We start from the raw sequence: 19,279 nt of genomic DNA, 5'->3' as shown, positions 1-19,279 counted from the left end.
TTTCTTTCCTTTATATTTTAGACATGGCTTTGCAGAAAAGATTTAAGAAACTATTAATAACTTTCACAAACATCTAATATGTGTGATAGAAAGTCATTTTTTAAATGTTAAGGTAAAAGAAGAAGCACTTTGGGGAGGCAAATTATTATCCTAGGTATGTGATATTATCCTAAATTTGTAACTAAGAATTTACAGATTTTGTAACTTCTTTGAGTCTCAGTTTCATCATTTGTAAGATGAGGAATAAGACATTTATATCAACAATTGAAATGGATTTTTATCAAGTAATTAACTTTATGTGTGGTATTTTGTATAGTTTTTAACATTTAGTATACAAATTTACAACTTAATGGATTCTTTCCTTCACTCAAAAAATATTTATTGAGCACTTATTTTGTGCCAGGCACTTCGCTAGTTACAAGTAATATGCAATATGAGAAAAACAAACAAAGCCTTTTCTTCATAGTTGGATTGCACACATTATATACATAGATATGCATCTTTTAGGGAAGAATGTTAGAAAACAGAATATTTTAGAGATTTATTTGGAGTACATCACAAGTTCAATTAGGATTTAGTGATGCAATGCATTAAAGTTATCTGACATTTCTGTCATTATATTCATATATGCTATTGAGATTATTAGAGATGGCTTCTCTGCAGCCATCACAAAGTGGAACATTATTACTTAATTCACATTGTTTGTAAAAAGGAAAAAAAATCAATTTCTGAAGGGAAAAATACTAAGGACCAAGTTTTTGAAAGAATATATATTAAGGTTATAAACAATGCTGCTTAATTATTACAATAAAAACCACAAAAATGAATTTTATATATGATTTCTCATTATGACCCTCAAAATAATGTGTATGTGAGTAAAAATAATTCCAAAAAGACCCTAAGTCGATTGATAAGAGCATGTAGCCGTGTGGCTGAAAATTGAAGACCTACGGGTTACATTCCTCTTCATTGTTTAGCCTGTTTACAAAGTTTAAAGTTAACCTCCAAAACTTGAATTCACAGGGCCTTTAAACTGGTATCTATGTTTTAATTTTTTTTTTCAAAAACAAAAGACAAGACAATATTTAGCCTTCATTCCCACTTAGCAAGTGAGTATGACTTCCAAACAACTGTTGCCTCTGTAGCTAAGGCATTAACGGTCCAGTTTCACTGTCTTATATTTCATTGTCTTACATTTCATTATCTTACATTCTGCCTGCTCCTTGTAATCAGGTTTTGTGTCTGAGTCTTACAGATACTGAAATTTCCTCATTTTAAGAAAAACCTTTAGCATTGTAAGGGATAAATTTGACTACATTTTTCAAAATTGTTCTTTACAGTTTGTTGAACTTTTGAATAACATGAGGAAGTACACGTTTGGAGGGTTTTATTCAACTAACTTACCATATGATCCAAATAAATTTATAGTCAAATGATTTGTACTCTGAATTGGTATCATTTTCTGAAACCAAAAGAAGTGTGCCTTAACATAAGACCGATTCACCGTGTAGGCACGTATGACCCTGTCAGGGAATTAGTATGGATACCAAACATACAGTAGTCCATGTCTTCATGTAGTTTAAATTTTGGTGATGAGATCAAAAATAAGTTTAAGTTTAAAAAAGATGTTCTAATTTAAAGTAACAAATGCAACTTAAAAAAATTCAAGGTGGGAACATTAAATGATGATACATGGGAGATGTGTATTGTCGAAAAAAATGGATGTGGAAAATGCTCTCAGATGACACAAACTGTAAGCAGTGATGTGGAGGGATACCAGGGGCCAGCCTTATGGCAGTACTGGAGGAGTAAGAGCACCACAGAAAGACTTCTCATGATAACTTGGTATTACCCAGCTAAAGATCCAGTCATGCTGTAAACAGTCTTGTTTTTGTTCCTTGCACTTGAAAGCCTTCTCCACAATTTGACAGAGCACAGAAAAATCAATGACATACATAGTATGACTCATTCCTGACTACTCTTCATACAGAATATGTAAGATTGCTCAAATTATTCGTGGAAAAAAACTGACATATTATTTTAGGTGAACAGGTTGAGTAGGGAATATAATAGTATATAATTTAGGAGATAGTATTTAACACTGGTTACATCACATTCTGAAATAACCAGTAATTAATATCAACCAAGCAAAATGGCAGATGTAAAATAGTAACCATTATGTGTCTGGAATTGGTTCCTTCCGGTGGGTTCTTGGTCTCGCTGACTTAAAGAATGCAGCCGCAGACCCTCGCGATGAGTGTTCCAGTTCTTAAAGATGGTGTGTCCCGAGTTTGCTCCTTCAGATGTTCAGATGTCTCCAGATGTGTCTGGAGTTTCTTCCTTCCGGTGGGTTCGCAGTCTCGCTGGCTTCAGGAGTGAAGCTGCAGACCTTCACCTTGAGTGTTACAGCTCATAAAGGTAGTGCGGATCCAGAGTGAGCAGCAGCATTTATTGTTACAAGCGAAACAACAAAGCTTCCACAGGGATGAAAGGCACCCCACCTAGTTGCCACTGCTGGCTGGCTCAGGTGGCCAGCATTTATTCCCTTATTTGGCCTGGCCCAGGTCCTGCTGATTGGTCCATTTTACAGAGTGCTAATTGGTCCATTTTACAGGGTGCTGATTGGTCCATTTTACAGAGTGCTGATTGGTCAATTTTTACAGCGTGCTGATTGGTGCATTTACAAACCTTCAGCTAGACACAGAGCGCTGATTGGTGTGTTTACAATCCTTTAGCTACACAAAAAAGTTTTCCAAGTCCCCACCGACCTAGAAGCCCAGCTGGCTTCACCTCTCAATTATGAATAATAATCTCAAATTATTTCGCAGTGTTGTCAAGTGGAAAATACAGGTACCAAGATGATATTGTATGAAATCAGTGCTGTATTTCTTTACTGTTTTAATAAATGTTAATTGAGTGGCTATTAAGTGCAATGTTCCCAAATAATGGATAGGAAGGGGCAAGAAGTGGCGGGAATAATATCCAAGTTTCTGTTTTTGGTTAGTTGGTAGTGCCAGTCTACAAAATTCAGTAGAAAGAATAACTTTGAGGGGTGAGGGAGTAGTCAAAGGAGAGAGATGTAAACAACTCTTAACTAGGCTTTTCTGGTTACTTTTTTCTGCCGTTGACCTGGTGAAGGACAGAGTGACAGCATTCTCGTAAGGTAAGAGCTTACAAAAACTACATCTATTTTAATTAATGTTTCTTTATTAATGGATTATGGGAGGAGAATGTGGAACTGCTAAATGTTTTGGATAGCTATTTAACATAATAAATCTATCAGCCAAGTGGGATGGGTCATTGCAGAAGGATGCTGGGTGTGAAGAATGCGGGATACTACAACATCTTAGCCCGACAGCCTCAATAAACCCTGATGTTAAAATACCTTCAAGTATTTTTTAATAATTACACTAGATAGCATAGAAATTAAAAGGTTGTACAATCTTTTTCTGATATTGTCATTTTATTATTCAAGTCCGTTTCAAAGCTCAAAGAAAATAACATATAACATTATGATAAACAATAAAGTTACAAACCACTTTAAACCTAAAAATGGAAAATTATGCTAAAGATTTTATAGAATTGATTTTTTAGGTTGTTGAAGTTGTCGGTAATTATGGAATTCATAAATATTAAGAAGTTATGCTCAACTAACACTAAAGCCTCTTCTCTTTTTTTTATTATCATCATACTTTAAGTTCTAGGGTACATGTGTACAATGTGCAGGTTTGTTACATATGTATACATGTGCCATGTTGGTGTGCTGCACCCATTAATTCATCATTTACATTAGGTATATCTCCTAATGCTATCCCTCCCCCCTCCCCACAATAGGCCCCAGCGTGTGATGTTCCCCTTCCTGTGTCCATGTGTTCTCATTGTTCAATTCCCACCTATGAGTGAGAACATGTGGTGTTTGGTTTTCTGTTCTTGCGATAGTTTGCTGAAAATGATGGTTTCCATCTGCATCCATGTCCCTACAAAGGACAAGAACTCATCCTTTTTTATGGCTGTGTAGTATTCCATGGTGTATATGTGCCATATTTTCTTAATCCAGTCTGTCACTGATGGACATTTGGGTTGATTCCAAGTCTTTGCTATTGTGAATAGTGCCACAATAAACATACGTGTGCATGTGTCTTTATAGCAGCATGATTTATAATCCAAGCCTCTTCTCTTACCAATAAATCAGGTATTACTTTTTTTTTCATTTTATGTCACTCATAAAAGGGCACAGTAGAATTTATGAACAAAATATACATCTTCAAAAATTACAAAAGTGCACTGTTTACCAAACTTCATGTTTTGGTTTCTGTCCCTCTCTCTCTCTCTCCTATTGTACATTTTTGAGAAACACAAATAAATTTTGACTAGTTGGATCAGTAGAATTGTATTTTACTCTATTCAATTAATTCTGCAGCTGGGCTGTCCGTTAGGCAGTTTTGGACAAAAATTCTCTAGCTTATCTCATAGTTCATTGCTGAAGCCGATATGAAGTGATGTTCTACAAATTATTAACAAATTCCTGAAGGCCAGTTTTAAAATAAAGGTGCTGGCTGGGCAAGGTAACTCATGCCTGTCATCCCAAAACTTTGGGAGGCCGAGGCAGGTGGATTACCTGAGGTTAGGAGTTCGAGATCAGCTTGGCTAAGATGGTAAAACCATGTCTCTACTAAAAATACAAAAAAGATCCGGGTGTGGTGGCACACGCCTGTAGTCCCAGCTACTCGGGAGGCTGAGGCAAGAGAATCAATAGAACCCAGGAGGCCAGAGGTTGCAATGAGCCGAGATTGCACCACTGCACTTCAGCCTGAGCAACAGAGCAAGACTGTCCCAAATAAATAAATAAATAAATAAATAAATAAATAAATAAAGTGCTAAATACATGTTTCAAACTACTGTATTATCCTGTTATATAACAAATAAATTATCAATAAAATCAAATAATATTAGTAATATTACATTTGTTTCAGGCCATGAATGTTGAATGTATCAAACATCAAGAAAATGAGACATACTTATCTGATTTGATATTATCTATCTTATCTTGGAAATGTACCCCAATATTGAAAGAATGCCAATTTGCTATTTGCAAATCTATTTCTTACTTAAGCAAATATCTCAAAAATTTGTCCCTCTGTCTTTCCTTTTTCAAACATTACTTGGTACACAATAATATATGTTCCTTTTTATAAATGAAAATAAAATAATTGTCTAGTTTACATGAATAATACATTTTTTATATTTAGTCAATGTTTCATTTTAGATTAGTTTTAGATGTATAGAAAAGTTGCAAACTCAGTATAATGTCCCATATATTCTGCAATCCATGCATCTTATTTTTGACATTTTATTTTAATATGGTACATTAACCACGACAAATGAACCAATATGAATACATATCATTAACTAAAGTTCATTCTTTATTCTAGCGTCTTAGTTTTCAACCTAAAGTCTTTTTTCTGTTTCTAGGGTCCCACCCAAGATATCACATTGAATTTAGTTGTTACATTTACTTAGATTCTTCTTTCTCAATGACCAGGCAGTTTTGAGAATTACATGTCTGGTATTTTGCAGATTGTCAACCAATTAATTTTGTCTGACGTTTTTCTTATTAAACTGGGATTATGGGTTTGGAGAGGAAGATCTTAAAGGCAAAGTTCAATTTCTATCATATCATTTCCAGAATACATGCTACCAACATGACTTATCACTGACCTTGTTAATCTTAATCACTTAGCTGAGGTAGTTTTTGTCAGGCCTCTATATGGTGAAGTTACTCTATTTTAAGATAATACTCTTAAAAAGTTCTATTCACTATTTTAGAGAATAGGATAATGAATATTAGCAGTACCAGTCACATTAAATTTAATGTTTGACCTATACTTTCATGTATTCCTCAATAATTGGAACTTATTTTTATAATAATTTATACTTGCACGATATAGAAATTATACAATTTACTAGGGATGAGTATTCAAGTTCTCCTATGAGTCTCTTGTCACTCTATATAAATACAGAGCAAGACTCTCTCTCAAAAAATGAAAAAAAATAAAATAAACAAAAAACAAAAATATGTATGTATATTTTTGTGTATTTGCATATATTAACATATACATATATTTATATATTTTGTATTAAAACCAGTGAATTTTTTAAAGAGCTCATTAAATGAAACTTAATTGAAAATTAGTGAACTACAAGATTAAGCTAAAATTACATAGAATGCCATGTAGATGCCTAAAAACATAAGAAGATAAAATAGAAGCTAAGAAATAGGAAACATTAAATGAGAATAAGATGCATTAGATTTGAATTGCAGTTGTATAATATATCCAAACATTTTAGATACATGGCTGTATCTGCTTCATTCCACCTCATTAAGCATCAAGTTTATATATGATCCATCATTGCCTTTTTGCAGTTTTTGCTCAGAGTAGGAAAACTATCTCAGATCTTGATTTCAAGAGCTCAGCAAGATCTACATCATAGGTAAAAGTTTTCATTCCTGTTACTCACAGAGTTTTAATTTCTTTCTTTCTCTGCTTGTTTTTTGACTTTGAAACTAGCAAGCTTGCATATTTAAACACACTTACTGCTTTGTGTTTACAGTCTCTCTAGTCTAAGAAGATGTTTTGAGGAAAACTTAGCAAAGGGCTCATGAGGAAATATATATTCGCTCTCTGGGAATACATGGGTGTTTCAAAATAAAATTTTGTTAAAAATGAAAAAATATATATATTTTTATATACAAATGCTTGAATAATTTATTATTAACAGACACACACTACAAGAAATGTTAAAAGAAGTGTAAGTGTCAAGCAGAAGAAATATGATACCAGATGAAAATATGGGATTATCCTTAAGGAATAAAAAGCCCCAGAAATTATAACTACAGGGATAAATGAGTTGTATGTCTTAAATTTCTTTAAAAGATAATTGACAGCTTAAAATACTGTGGAGTTTATAGCACATATATGTCAAATACATATGTCTCTCTCTTTCTCACACACACACATATATAATACACACACATATACACATCCAGTAGTTGATCCCTGAGCAACACATGTTTAAACTACATAGATCTACTTATACACAGGTTTTCCTCTGGCTCTTCTACCCCTGAAACAGTGAAAACAACTCCTTCTTTTTCCTGCTCTTTAGCCTTCAAATTGAAGATTAAAAGAATGAAAACCTTTGTGATGATCCACTTCTACTTGGTGAATAGTAAATGTATTCTCTTTTTCTTCAAATTTTCTTCATAATGCTTTTCTTTCTCTAGCTTACTTTATGGTAAGAATACAGTAACATGTAACATACACAATATGTGGTAATTGACTGTTTATGTTATTGGTCAGGCTTCCTGTCAACAGTAGGGTATTAGTAGTTAAGTTTTTAGAAAATCAAAAGTTGTAAGGAGATTTTTAACTGCTTGGGGATTGAGACTCCTAACCCCATGTTTTTCAAGGATCAACTGTGTATGTCAAATATATAACAACATTTTCATAAAGACCTGGAAGGAAGAGAGGAAAGTACAGTAAATCCTCACCTAATCTCATTGATAGGTTCTTGAAAAGTGTGACTTTAACATAAACTGTATATAAGGAAACCAACTTTTACCCTCGTCAACATTGTAATGAAACTATACTGAATTAAATGACATTATTCAAGCACTTTCTGCATGTTGTTTCATATGAAGTCAGTTTTTAAGAATATGTTGATGACATGAGGTGAGGACTCACTGTATATTATTCTATGATCTTATGAACTATGTAGAGTGGTATAATATCTCTTTCTTCTGGACTGTGACAAGTTAAAGTAACCATAAAAATAACAAAATAATGATATAGAACTACCTAAATTATAGAGGAGAGACAAATTGATTTATAGTAGTAGTAATAATCTAAAAGATGGCAGAAAAGAGGGAAAAATGAGACGGAAAAGATGAAGTAAATAGAATATAAATAGCATAATGAAAAACATAAGTCTGACTATACCACTAACACATTACATTTAATGGCCTAAATACTTCAATTAAAAGGCAGGGATTTTCAGATTGCATTTTAAAGCAGGCTCTAATCATACGCTGCTTGCAAGAAAAAAAATTTTAAAAATTATTAGTTTAAAACCACAAATAGATCAAAAGTAAAAGATGTTAAGAAGATAAATCATACAAATGCTTGCCAAAATTAAGATGAAATGACTATACTAATATAAAAAAAGTGATTCAGAGCAAAGAATATTGCTGAGTATGAAGAAGATAAGTTTATAATGTTAATAGTGTCAATTTTTCAGGAGGACATAGCTTTAAATTACATGCAACTAAAACTAACATACAAGAAAATTCACAATTATAGTTGGAAATTTTAATTTTCCTCTTCTGACAATTGAGAGAACCAATAGAGCAAGAATGAATGAGGACATAGAATATTTACATGACACAACCAATCAACTTAACCTAATTAACAATTATAAAACACTCCAATCGACAACAGCAACACAGGTATTCTTCTTATGTATGCATGAAATATTTACCAAGTTGGACCATAAATCAAGTCTCAATTAATTGAAGAGGATTGTAATCCCTGGAAATAAACTAGGAACTAAGTTAGAAGCAAATAGCAGACAGATCTACAAAAAACCTCTCCATCATATGGAAAGAAAGAGCACACTTCTAAATAATATGTGTGCCAAATAAATCAAAAGTGAAATTAAGTATTTTGAACAGAATGGAAACAAAAGAACAACATATCAGAATTCGTGTGATGCTGCTAAAACAATACTAAGGGGGAAAGTCATGACATTAAAGAAGAAAAATCTAAAATTAATGCCCTTGGCATTGACCCCAAAACAATAAACTAAGAACTATAAGTAAAACTCAAACTAAAGCAATAAGAGAAGAAATAATAATGTTCAGAATAGATATTAATGAAGTAAAAATCACAACACCAATGTAAAAACATCTATAAAAACAAAAGTGGTCCTATGAGAAAATCAATAAAATTGATAAATCTCTAGCCAGACTTATCAATGAAAAGGAGAAAAGTCACAAATAATCAATTTAAAAAATCAGGAAGTTAAAAAAAAGCTCTAGGTGATTACACAATTCGAGAATATTGTGAAAATTGTCAGCATCAAAATGCAAGGGTGGAAAGTGGGTGAGGGCTGAAAGACTGCAAACTGAGTGCAGTGTATACTGCTCAGGTGATGGGTGCACCAAAATCTCACAAATCACCGCTAAAGAGCTTAGTCATGTAACCAAACACCACCTGTTCACCAGTAACCTATGGACATAACACAATTTTAAAACAAAGAAAGAAAAAAGAAGAAAGAGGAAGGAAGGGAAAGAAACCCTGACAAACAGAACAGGGTATTAAAGTTCTCATGTTGTGTGCCTGATAACAAAAACCATCACAAAAGACTACTAAAATTGCAGCCTTACACAAAGGCCATCACAAACGTACACAAAAAAATACTTCTCCAAAGACATCTGCCCAGCTATTGCCTGTTCATCCTAGGACTGACATCACCCTTGTTATTGATCTTATTGATCTTTGCAGCCAAGGATAATTATGTCGATAGAATTATGTCATCTTCATGTTTCCTTTGTCCTTTACCTTTACCTTTACCTTTAGCTTTGTCCTTTACCTTTCTAAATCCACACATAACTTAATACGGTGTGTGTATTCATATTGAAATTCCCTGTTTCCCAATAAACATTATTCTCCTTTAGAAAAATTTATTTTAGTTGACTTTAGGAAGAACTTTACTCAAATAAATTTATTAAGTTCAATATTTCAATTTCCTTGAATGACAAGACCAAATTTTATTGAGTTAGAAATAGGTGGACTAGATATCTCCTATCTATTGAAAGCAGTAAAATTTTAGTTAAAAACTTTCTCACAAAGAATCCTCTTTATTACTAAATTTTTCACAGGAGAATGATAGCAAATATGTAAAGAAGAAATAATGGCAATTGTACAGAAACTCAGAAAATTGAAGAGAATGAAACTCATTCTATGAGAACTGCATTATTCTAACACATCGTAAGAAATGAAAGTTATAGTTCAGTATGTTATGTGAATATAGATGCAAAAAAGTTTAAAGTTTAGCAAATAGAATCCAAAAATATATAAAAAGAATATTTCACCATAATCATTATCTTGGAAATGAGAAGTTGTTTTACATTCATAATCATAAAATATAATTAACCATGTTAACAAGGAATTATTAAAGGGTTAGAACTTTCAGCCTTACACTCAAGAAGAGAAGAGTGACGCTGAAGATTGAGGTGATCACCAGTGGTCCATGATTTAATCAATCATGCCAATGTAATGAAGCCTCCATAGAAAACTAAAAGGATTGGGTTTGGAGAGTTGCTGGATAGCAGAACACATCGCACATCCTTCGTTCAGTTCCTGGAGGGTGATGTGTCTCAGGAGGGCATGGGAGCTTTGGGTCATGATGAATCCTTGTTTTTTCAATGCAATGAGAGTCATTTAGGGCTTTTGATATTCACAACTGTAAGATAATACATTTGTACTCTTTTAAGTGAATAAGTGTGTGGTAGTTTGTTACAGGAGAAACAAGAAATTAATACATGAATGTATGCAAAATATACATCCAACATAATAATTAATGGTGAAATTGATGCTGAATGCTGTCCAACTAAGATCAGGAACAATAGGAGTATATTCATTTCACCATGTATTGGATATTTTAGCCAATGAACAAAGGCAAGGAAAAGAAATAAATGGCATCTAGATTTATGCAAAAAGGAAAATGGTCTTACTGTCTTATTTGCGGAAAGCATAATTGTTTATAAAGGAAATCTGATGGAACCTCATAAAATCTTTAAAAGGAAGTAAAAAGCAATGCTGTTAGAACTAACCAGTGATTTTAGAAAGTTTACAGAACACAAGACCAATATACAACAATCCATTGTATTTCTGAATACTAGCAATGAAAAATCAGAATTATTTTATTTAAAATGTATTTATAATAGCTTCAAAATGTTAAATGTTTAGGGATAAATCTGAAAGAATGTGTGCATTACCTGTCCGGTGAAAACTACTAAATGTTACTGAATGAAATTAAAGGAGGCCCCAAGAAATGGCAAGAGATACCTTGGTCATAGATCAAGAAGTCTCAATATTGTTAACATTCAATCCCCACTCCCACCCCGCAACTAGATTGGTTGACAATTTCAATGCAACCTCTAAACCTATCAAGGCTTTGTTGCTATTTAAGTTATCAAGCTAATTCCAAACAAGTATTTGAAAATCTGAAAGATCTGGAATGGCCAAAGCAACTTTGCACAAAAATCTGTGTTAAAAGAAAAATCTTGGAAGTTAAATGATAATTGAATAGATAAAAACCTCCAGAGAAACACAGAGTTATCCCTGGATAGACATGCTTACATTTCAAAGCGGGAGAAAACCTGGAACCATGTTTTTGTACAGTGTTCCCTATGTATCCATGGGGGACTTGTTCCAGGAATCTTTGGGATATCCAAATCTAAAGACGTTCAAGTGCCTGACAGAAAATGGCACAGTATTTCCATATAACTATGCACATCCTCCTATATTCTTTAAATCATTTCTAGATTACTTATAACACTTAACACAATGTAAATGTTGCATGAATAGTTGTAGTATGGTATTGCTTTTATTTTTAATATTTTTAATTGTTGTATTTTTTATCAATATTAAAAAATATTTTCCATTTGTCAATGCTTAAATCCACTGCGCTGAACGTGACAATATAGAGGGCTGGTTGCATGCTCTTATCACTAAAGGACTATAAACTAGGAACATCCCACTCCTCTTCCCACAGATGACTTGTTTGTATTGGAGAAATGAGTTATCTCTGTCTCCTATCTCTTTATTATAGTCTCTTTCTCCCCACTACTTTAATATGAATCTGGATTTTATTAATATAAAAAGGAATTATGATCCAGGTCACCATATGTTATCTATATTAAATGCATAAAGTATAGTCAACACACATGCTAAAATGAAAATTCCAGAGACAAATCTAATCCTATAGTCACCACCAAAACATGATGGAAGCATCATCCATTCTCTCAACAAGTTTATACTGAGATTCCACTATACGTTCCTGCACTTTTCTTGGAACCAGGAACACATTGATGAAAAAGAAATACTACCTGCCAATCAACATTTTTAGAGTGAAATCATGGCTATAAGCTAAGACAGCCAAAAGAAACAAACAGAAACTTACAAGCTAATTAAAAGCGTGCTCTATGCAATACTGGATACTAAACAGATGGTATATGTGCAGCTGAATAAAATTGCCAGAAAACAGAACTAACAAGGGTGCGCCGTCTTTTGGATGTAGATTTGTTCCCTCCCAAAAACAGAAAGAAATTTTGTCCCCATGGATATTTATGATTTAGGAGGGAAAAGGAGAGAGATGTTGGTTAACCAAAGAGAGAGAAAGAGGGAGGGGGGGACTAGAATTAGGAGCAAGAGCATAACATAATGGGCAAACACCCACGAACAGGTAAAATGAACTGAAATGAGTAATGCGTTTTTAATGAAGCTCACCAAATTAGAACAGGAATAGGAAATAACAGTGGAAAAAGACAAACTGCTAGAGTGTTCTGACTAATTAGTATATTTCTGAAGCTTTTTGTATTTTATTTTCCATAATATTGAAAAACCAAGGGCTACTATCACACTAGACCGATTTTTAATAACAAAAGTTAATTATCTGGTTAAAATCCAATGAAAATGAGATCACTATAACCTGAAACTAGTGACTTATGGAGATGAAAATTTTAGGATAATTTTGAACAAGTATCCTAGATTTTAACTAGAAAAAAATAAAGTTATAAAAACAATGGCTGAGTTTTAAATGCAACATTAAAATATCTTAAAGATCTTTGAAAACTAGACTCTGTAAATATACTTTTGAATGATGAGTTAGATGAGAGTGAAGATGTGAAATTATTTAATGATATTAATATGTCTAACATAAAGGTCCATAATTAACACATCTAAAGGTTAAAAAAATAGTTCATAACCAAAAGAAAATGCAAACTTCAAGAATCTATAAAATTATTCTTAGGGGACTGTAATGTTAATTTTATAGAGCAACTTGACTTGGCCAATATGTGCCCAGGTATTTGGTGATACCTATTCTGGGTATTGCTGTGGAGGTGTTTTGGGTGACATTAACATTTAAGTCAGTAGACTGAGTAAAGCAGCTCACTTGCTCTCTCTGATGTGGTTGGGCCTCATCCAATCTGTTGAAGGTCCAAATGAAACCAAAAGGATGACCTTCCCTTAAATGAGAAGGAATTTATTCTGCCTGACTGCCTTCAAACTGGAGCATCAGTGTTTTTCCCACTGCAGACCCCACTGAAACACTGGATCTTAGATTTTGGGGTTGCTGGCCTTCAGGTTGAAAGTTAAATCATTGGCTTTCCTGGGACCTCAGCTTGTCAACTCACTCTAGAGATCTCAGGATTAGTCAGCCTCCAAAATCGTGTGAACCAATTATTTCTCTCATAAGAAATAAATTCCATGATAACTGTCTCTCTCTCTCCGTGTGTGTGTGTGTGTGTGTGTGTGTGTGTGTGTGTAGTCATGTATCGCTTAACAATAAGGATATGTTCTGAAAATTGTGTACTTAGGTGATTTTGTCATTGAACATCACAGAGTGTACTTATACAAATCTAGTGTATGTATAGGTAGAGATAGTGTAGTCTACTGCACATCCAGGGTATATGGTATAGTTTTTGCTTTTAGGCTACAAACGTATACAGTTTGTTACTGCACTGAATACTGTAGGCAACTGTAACACAGTTTTATCTGTATATCTACATATAGAAAAAGTACAGTAAAAATAAGTTATAAAAGATAAACATGATAGACCTGTATAAGGCAGCACCATAATAATATAACTCTCATCATACATGCAATATGTCATTGACAAAAATGTCATTATGTAGTACATGACTGTGCATGTATATGTGTGTGTGTATGTCTATATATACATACACATGTCTATGTATATACATATATGTATATACATATATATATATGTATATATACACACACACATATACCTAATATATATAGCCTACGTGATAAAGGATGTTTCTCTTCACAGGACTCGCGACAGGGGTGTCTCATTTACCCAGAGTGCAGCTTTCAACTCCTCGTGGAACTGGAGTGCACGAACGCTGGAAGCAGCCAGCTGCGTCAACGCCAGCAGGGCCGAACTCCACTCTCTGGGACGTGCTGCACAGGTGAGCCGGTGCAGGAGTCAGGGCAAGCGCTTTTGGGGGGTGGAAGAAGCAAACTCCGTGTAGGCCCCGCGGCTGCATCGAGGGTGGTGCCTGCAACGCCGGAAGCCCCAGAGGGAGAGTTACGGTGCTTTTTTTGCTCTGCTATCCGTGGACAGCTTAAATGCTCAGTGGGCCCTGTTCCTTTTGTATCCATACTTGTGTCTCCCGAGCTCTTGCTGGGAGTCCAAGAGAAATTAGGTTGCATGAATTGAGGGATGGTAAATTCAGGTGATTTTATGGCTGATGAAAGTGGCTTTCAATGGGAAGGGGAGCTGAAAAGGGGACGGGGCAGGATGATAATCTTCCCTTGAATTCTGACCATCTCTGGCCAGATTCTTCTCCGAAGTTTTTCCACCAAGCTGTCTTTCCAGAGTCAAGCCGCTTCTCTCTGACATTCAACCATAGGCTTCAGTGCCCAGCTGCCTTCCTCTCTGCCAGTTTTTATAGGCGTAGGATGGGAGGTGGGGCCGTGGATGGTTTAGGAAAAGGCAACATTCGAACAGTAAAGCAGGGGTGTAAGTTCTCACTTTGGGTCACCCCGGTTTCAGGCTTGTGGGTGGGGTTTTGTAGGGGATCCACCTTTTCTGCAGAGGAGAGAACGAGGTTACCTTGACTATCTGTGGAGGAAGTAAATAAACAGAGATGCCATAGATCTGGTCAAAAAACAAACTGAAACATAAGAAAAGAAAGTCTTTAATTGTTATTTTGCTTCTATTTTCTCTGTAATTTGGAAATGAGATTGAAACCAACTGGTAAGAAGAAAAATTGATTAACACAGTCAATCAAATATATCGAGAAAAATTCTAAGAGAGTAACTAGCTCACTAAATGAGCTTGACTCATGACTCAGACAAATTACATCTCAAGGCAATGAACAAACTTCAAAAAGAGTTAATTAAACTTATGTCAAATATCTTTGAGAAATGATGGGAAGCCAAATGAAGATGAGAAAATATAGACTGAATTTTTCTCATCTTTTTTCTCATCTTTAAGAGGAGAAAGTTAAGTCTAGACCCTAGACTAGCTAGAGCTTCATATTGACCATGTCCAAGATTGCAAACTCAGCATCAACTAGTTCAGTCTTGGGTACCTAGAAAAAATAAGTAATGAAAATCCTAAATATTCCAAATTAGGAAAGGTTTGGAAAGGTCATGGTCGAGTTTAATAAATTACAGTGCATAAGGCAAAGAAGATAATAGGTACACTTTTTTCTGTGCTGATTATTTTCATCTGAAATATTACCTTAAGTTCTTGATGAAATACCTTTGAGAAAATGATCATGCACTACATTACCTCTCCTCTAGAAGTAAATGCAGAATAATGAGGACAAGTAAAGCCGTGGTGTTTAAGAAATTGTTGGGGGGCGTGGATGATAGTTAATACAGAGAAAAGACACTTAACAGCAATAATTTGGGGTACATATTTGAAAACACGGCATTTTGTATAAAGATCTGGGTGGTGTCTGGCATAGCTGTGATGAGAAAAATGATAAGTCACAGTTTGGAAAAACTTTCTAGTAATTATCCCCTCCCCACTCCCATGGATCAGTTTGTCCCCCACTGTGCCATCATTTGATTTGAAAATGTGGATATGCAAATTGAATTACCACACACTGGAGATGTTTTATGAAGGATGTCGCATCAAAATGAGTAACTGAGGCAGGTGTCTCAATCCACAGAGGTTTATCGAGCCTGCTCGAGGGTCCATCTGGGATAAATGCGAGTCACAGACACATTGTGGCTGCTTTTTTCCAAAAGGATACCAGGAAATTTGGAATTGATCCATTTTTCCTTAGAAGGGGATGTGAGGTGTATAGCTACCTACTTGTGAGACTTTAGTTAACACTCATTATGTCTACATTTTACAAGATAAGTTGAATGTCTGAAGAAAAAGGGAACGGTGAAAGCAGACATCTCAGAGAGGGGTGAAGGAATGATGAATCTCATCTTGTCTTTGTTCTATACCTGGAAAGATAAGACAGTAATTAACATTATCAGGGTGAAGTGTTTTGAAAGGGCCGATTTTGGTTTATCCCTTAGGGAAGAATGCCTAATGGCAGTTAGGGAGGGAGCAGGTGTAATGAGAAGTGTCTGAAGCCCTATCCTACCATGGCAGGGAACTCAGCTTGCAAAGTTTCTCTGGAGTCCCCTTAGCCAGGAGGGAGTTGTTCAGTCGGTTGAGGGGCTTAGAATTTCATTTTTCTTTCTCAGATGTGAGAAATTGTATTGGGGCTCAAAAAAATGATATCCCAAAGTATAGTGCTTCGGCGTGCTGAATGCTTTAAGGTAAACCATAACTAAGATCTTGCTGACCTTTCCATGCCCTCCTTTATTTGTCTCCCAAAGCATGGAGAGGAACTCTCTCTGAACTTCCTTTACCTACCTAAAGACTGATCTTTCAAAAAGGAACTCAATTTTCATGAGCTTCCTCCCCAAGAATCTCATTACCCAGAGAAGATATCTCCATAGGAGATACCACACACAGACACACTTTGTCACAGACTATCATCTATTCTTCTGATGGGCTCTTACATGACAATTGATTACCTGAGATACTTTCTATCTGCATAACAGACAACCTTTGTTTGTCCTGCATGTCACCATCAACACAGAAGCTCCAGGCCCCCATTCCTTTCTATAGTTAAGGATGCTGTATAAACTTCAATCATCTGACATTTCTTTGAGTCCCATATTTTGTGGAACTCTCATGCGTATTTTTTTTCTCCTGTTAATCTGTCTACTGTGTAAACCAAACATAAAATTCTAAGGCCCTTCAGCCATCTGAATGGAACCCTCCTCTTGGCCAAAGGCATTCCAAGGTTAACCTGAATCCACTGTAAGCCATGATGGGAAGGAGGTTTGGACATGCCTTAATACACCCACTTCCTTTTTGGAATTCAGGAAAAGCCAACCAGCATTAATGTCACCACAGAAGTTAAACCTCATAAGAAAAATTTACAGTCTATGCTCTCTGAAGCCTACTACCTGGAGGCTTCATCTGCATGGGAAAACTGTGATCTCCACAACCACAAACCTTTATGATCATTACCCAGACATTCCTTTCTATTGATTCCAGATCTTTAGAAAATAACTTAACTCAATAAATTGCCTTTCAGAAAATGTCAGAATCTATCTGTAACCTAGATGCCCCCGCTTTGAGTTGTCCCACCTCTCTAGATCAAACCAATGAGTAACTTACAGGTATTGATTGATGTATTATGTCTCCCTGAAAAACATAAAAGTAAGCTGTACCCCAACCACCTTGAGCCATATGTCCTCAGGACCTCCTGAGGCTTTGTCACCTGTGTGTCCTTAACCTCAGCAAAATAAACTTTCTAAATTGATTGAAACCTGTCTCAGATGCTTTTGAGTTCACCACTGTCAGTTTATTCTGTGGAATCAATTATCAAACCTTCAGAGAGTAGACAGAAAACTTTCTCTTTCCTAGATATGGAAGGTGATCTTAAGAAGGAGCTCATGACATACTTCCAAATCCGATTGTATGCTGATAGCCATAACTATTTTGCTGATCTGTGCAACTTTATTTATGTGTACTCATCCCTTCTTATAATGAAAGACAAAAATAAAATCTGCATGTTTCTATAATGTTACTTGACTCACTGTGGACACTATTAAATAAAAGAAGCTTTACTTTGGCTATGAAATCATTTATGAAGAACTACAGCTTACATCATTTACAACTGGAAAATGTTCTAAGAATATACTGTAGAGAACACCCTGCATGTCAAGGTGATGACCCAGGTGGCCTAATTGGAGTTACCTACAGATAATTGCTTCAGCACTGTAAAAAAAAGTTCTGGCACAATTAAAATATGTAGTGCATTACTTTAAATATTTATTATAGTCATTACATTGCCAAATGCAATACATTCTCTCTAATTTAATCTGTACATCTCTGTAATTAACAACTTATTCATTATAGGAGCTATGTCTTATATATCATCTAATACACAGGATTAAGTAGCAGAGTTGCCAAGAGTAAATGCTTCACCTATCTATAAAAGAAAACAAAACAATACACATTTTACTTATTAAATATTTTCTTTCCATCAGTGAAACAACACATTCATATCTTTATAGCTGTATCTATACATACAAATAATTATAAGTGAGAACAAAAATATCAGTCATTAAACAATGAATCAAGGGTTATGATTTGAGATCCACCACCTTCTGCCCCGCTCTAAGTGCATAATGATATTAGAAAAATCTAAGCTTACAACAGATGTCTTCTAGGATCGAAAAGAATATGAACACACAGCAATAAGCAGGTTTAAATATGCAGGCCTTCTAGTATCACAGCAGAAAACAAGCAGAGGAAGAAGAAAATGAGGTATCTTTGGGTGTAATAGGTATTAAAGGCTTCCCTGAAATGGAGCACATTCCTTACTTTTTGAAATCAAGACATGAGCTTGGTTTCTTACTTTGAAAGGAGACTAAAAAAAGAAAAACACATTGTAATGGCTGTTTTGGCTGGGGTTATAAATAGAGTTCACACCTAATGAAGTGGAATGAAGCAGATATAGCCATGCAGCTAATCATGTTGTTTATATTATGTACCAATGTCACCATGGAACAGGGATTCCGAACCAACTAAATTAGATCCTTCTAGTTCTGGTTAGAAGAAATTTATAACACACAAAACCACAGTATAGGAAGGGGTGAGTACACAAAAATAAAGAGAGAAAAACATAAAAATATAAACAACCCCAAGATTGGTACTAACTTGCAAACCAAAAGCTGGAAACTCAAACTGCTATTAATAAGGATAGCAAACTATATCAATTGAAAGATGAATTTATAGTAGATAAAATGAAAATAATAGAGGATGTTTTAGTCCTTTTAGGCTGCTATAATAAAACATCATAAAACAAGCAGTTTAAAAATGACAGAAACGTATTTTCATAATGCTAGAGGCTGGGAAATCCAAGATCAGGGTG

General features: G+C 34.8%; 1 long non-coding RNA gene across 2 annotated transcripts in view; it reads left to right on the top strand.

Moving 5' to 3' along the window:
* Window positions 1-2,753: 2,753 nt before the first annotated feature.
* Window positions 2,754-19,279, top strand: part of LOC139362593 (uncharacterized) — a 41,701-nt gene continuing 25,175 nt past the window's right edge. For both annotated transcript variants that reach the window (XR_011621746.1, XR_011621747.1), the window contains exons 1-3: window positions 2,754-2,850; window positions 3,139-3,163; window positions 14,143-14,281. This is a non-coding gene — a long non-coding RNA (uncharacterized lncRNA). The remainder of the gene's footprint in view (window positions 2,851-3,138; window positions 3,164-14,142; window positions 14,282-19,279) is intronic.

Source organism: Macaca nemestrina, chromosome 4, assembly GCF_043159975.1.
Source record: "Macaca nemestrina isolate mMacNem1 chromosome 4, mMacNem.hap1, whole genome shotgun sequence".
NCBI classification, from domain to species: domain Eukaryota; kingdom Metazoa; phylum Chordata; class Mammalia; order Primates; family Cercopithecidae; genus Macaca; species Macaca nemestrina.
Note: the sequence above shows the minus strand (reverse complement) of the source record. Positions and strands in the feature narration are given on the sequence as shown.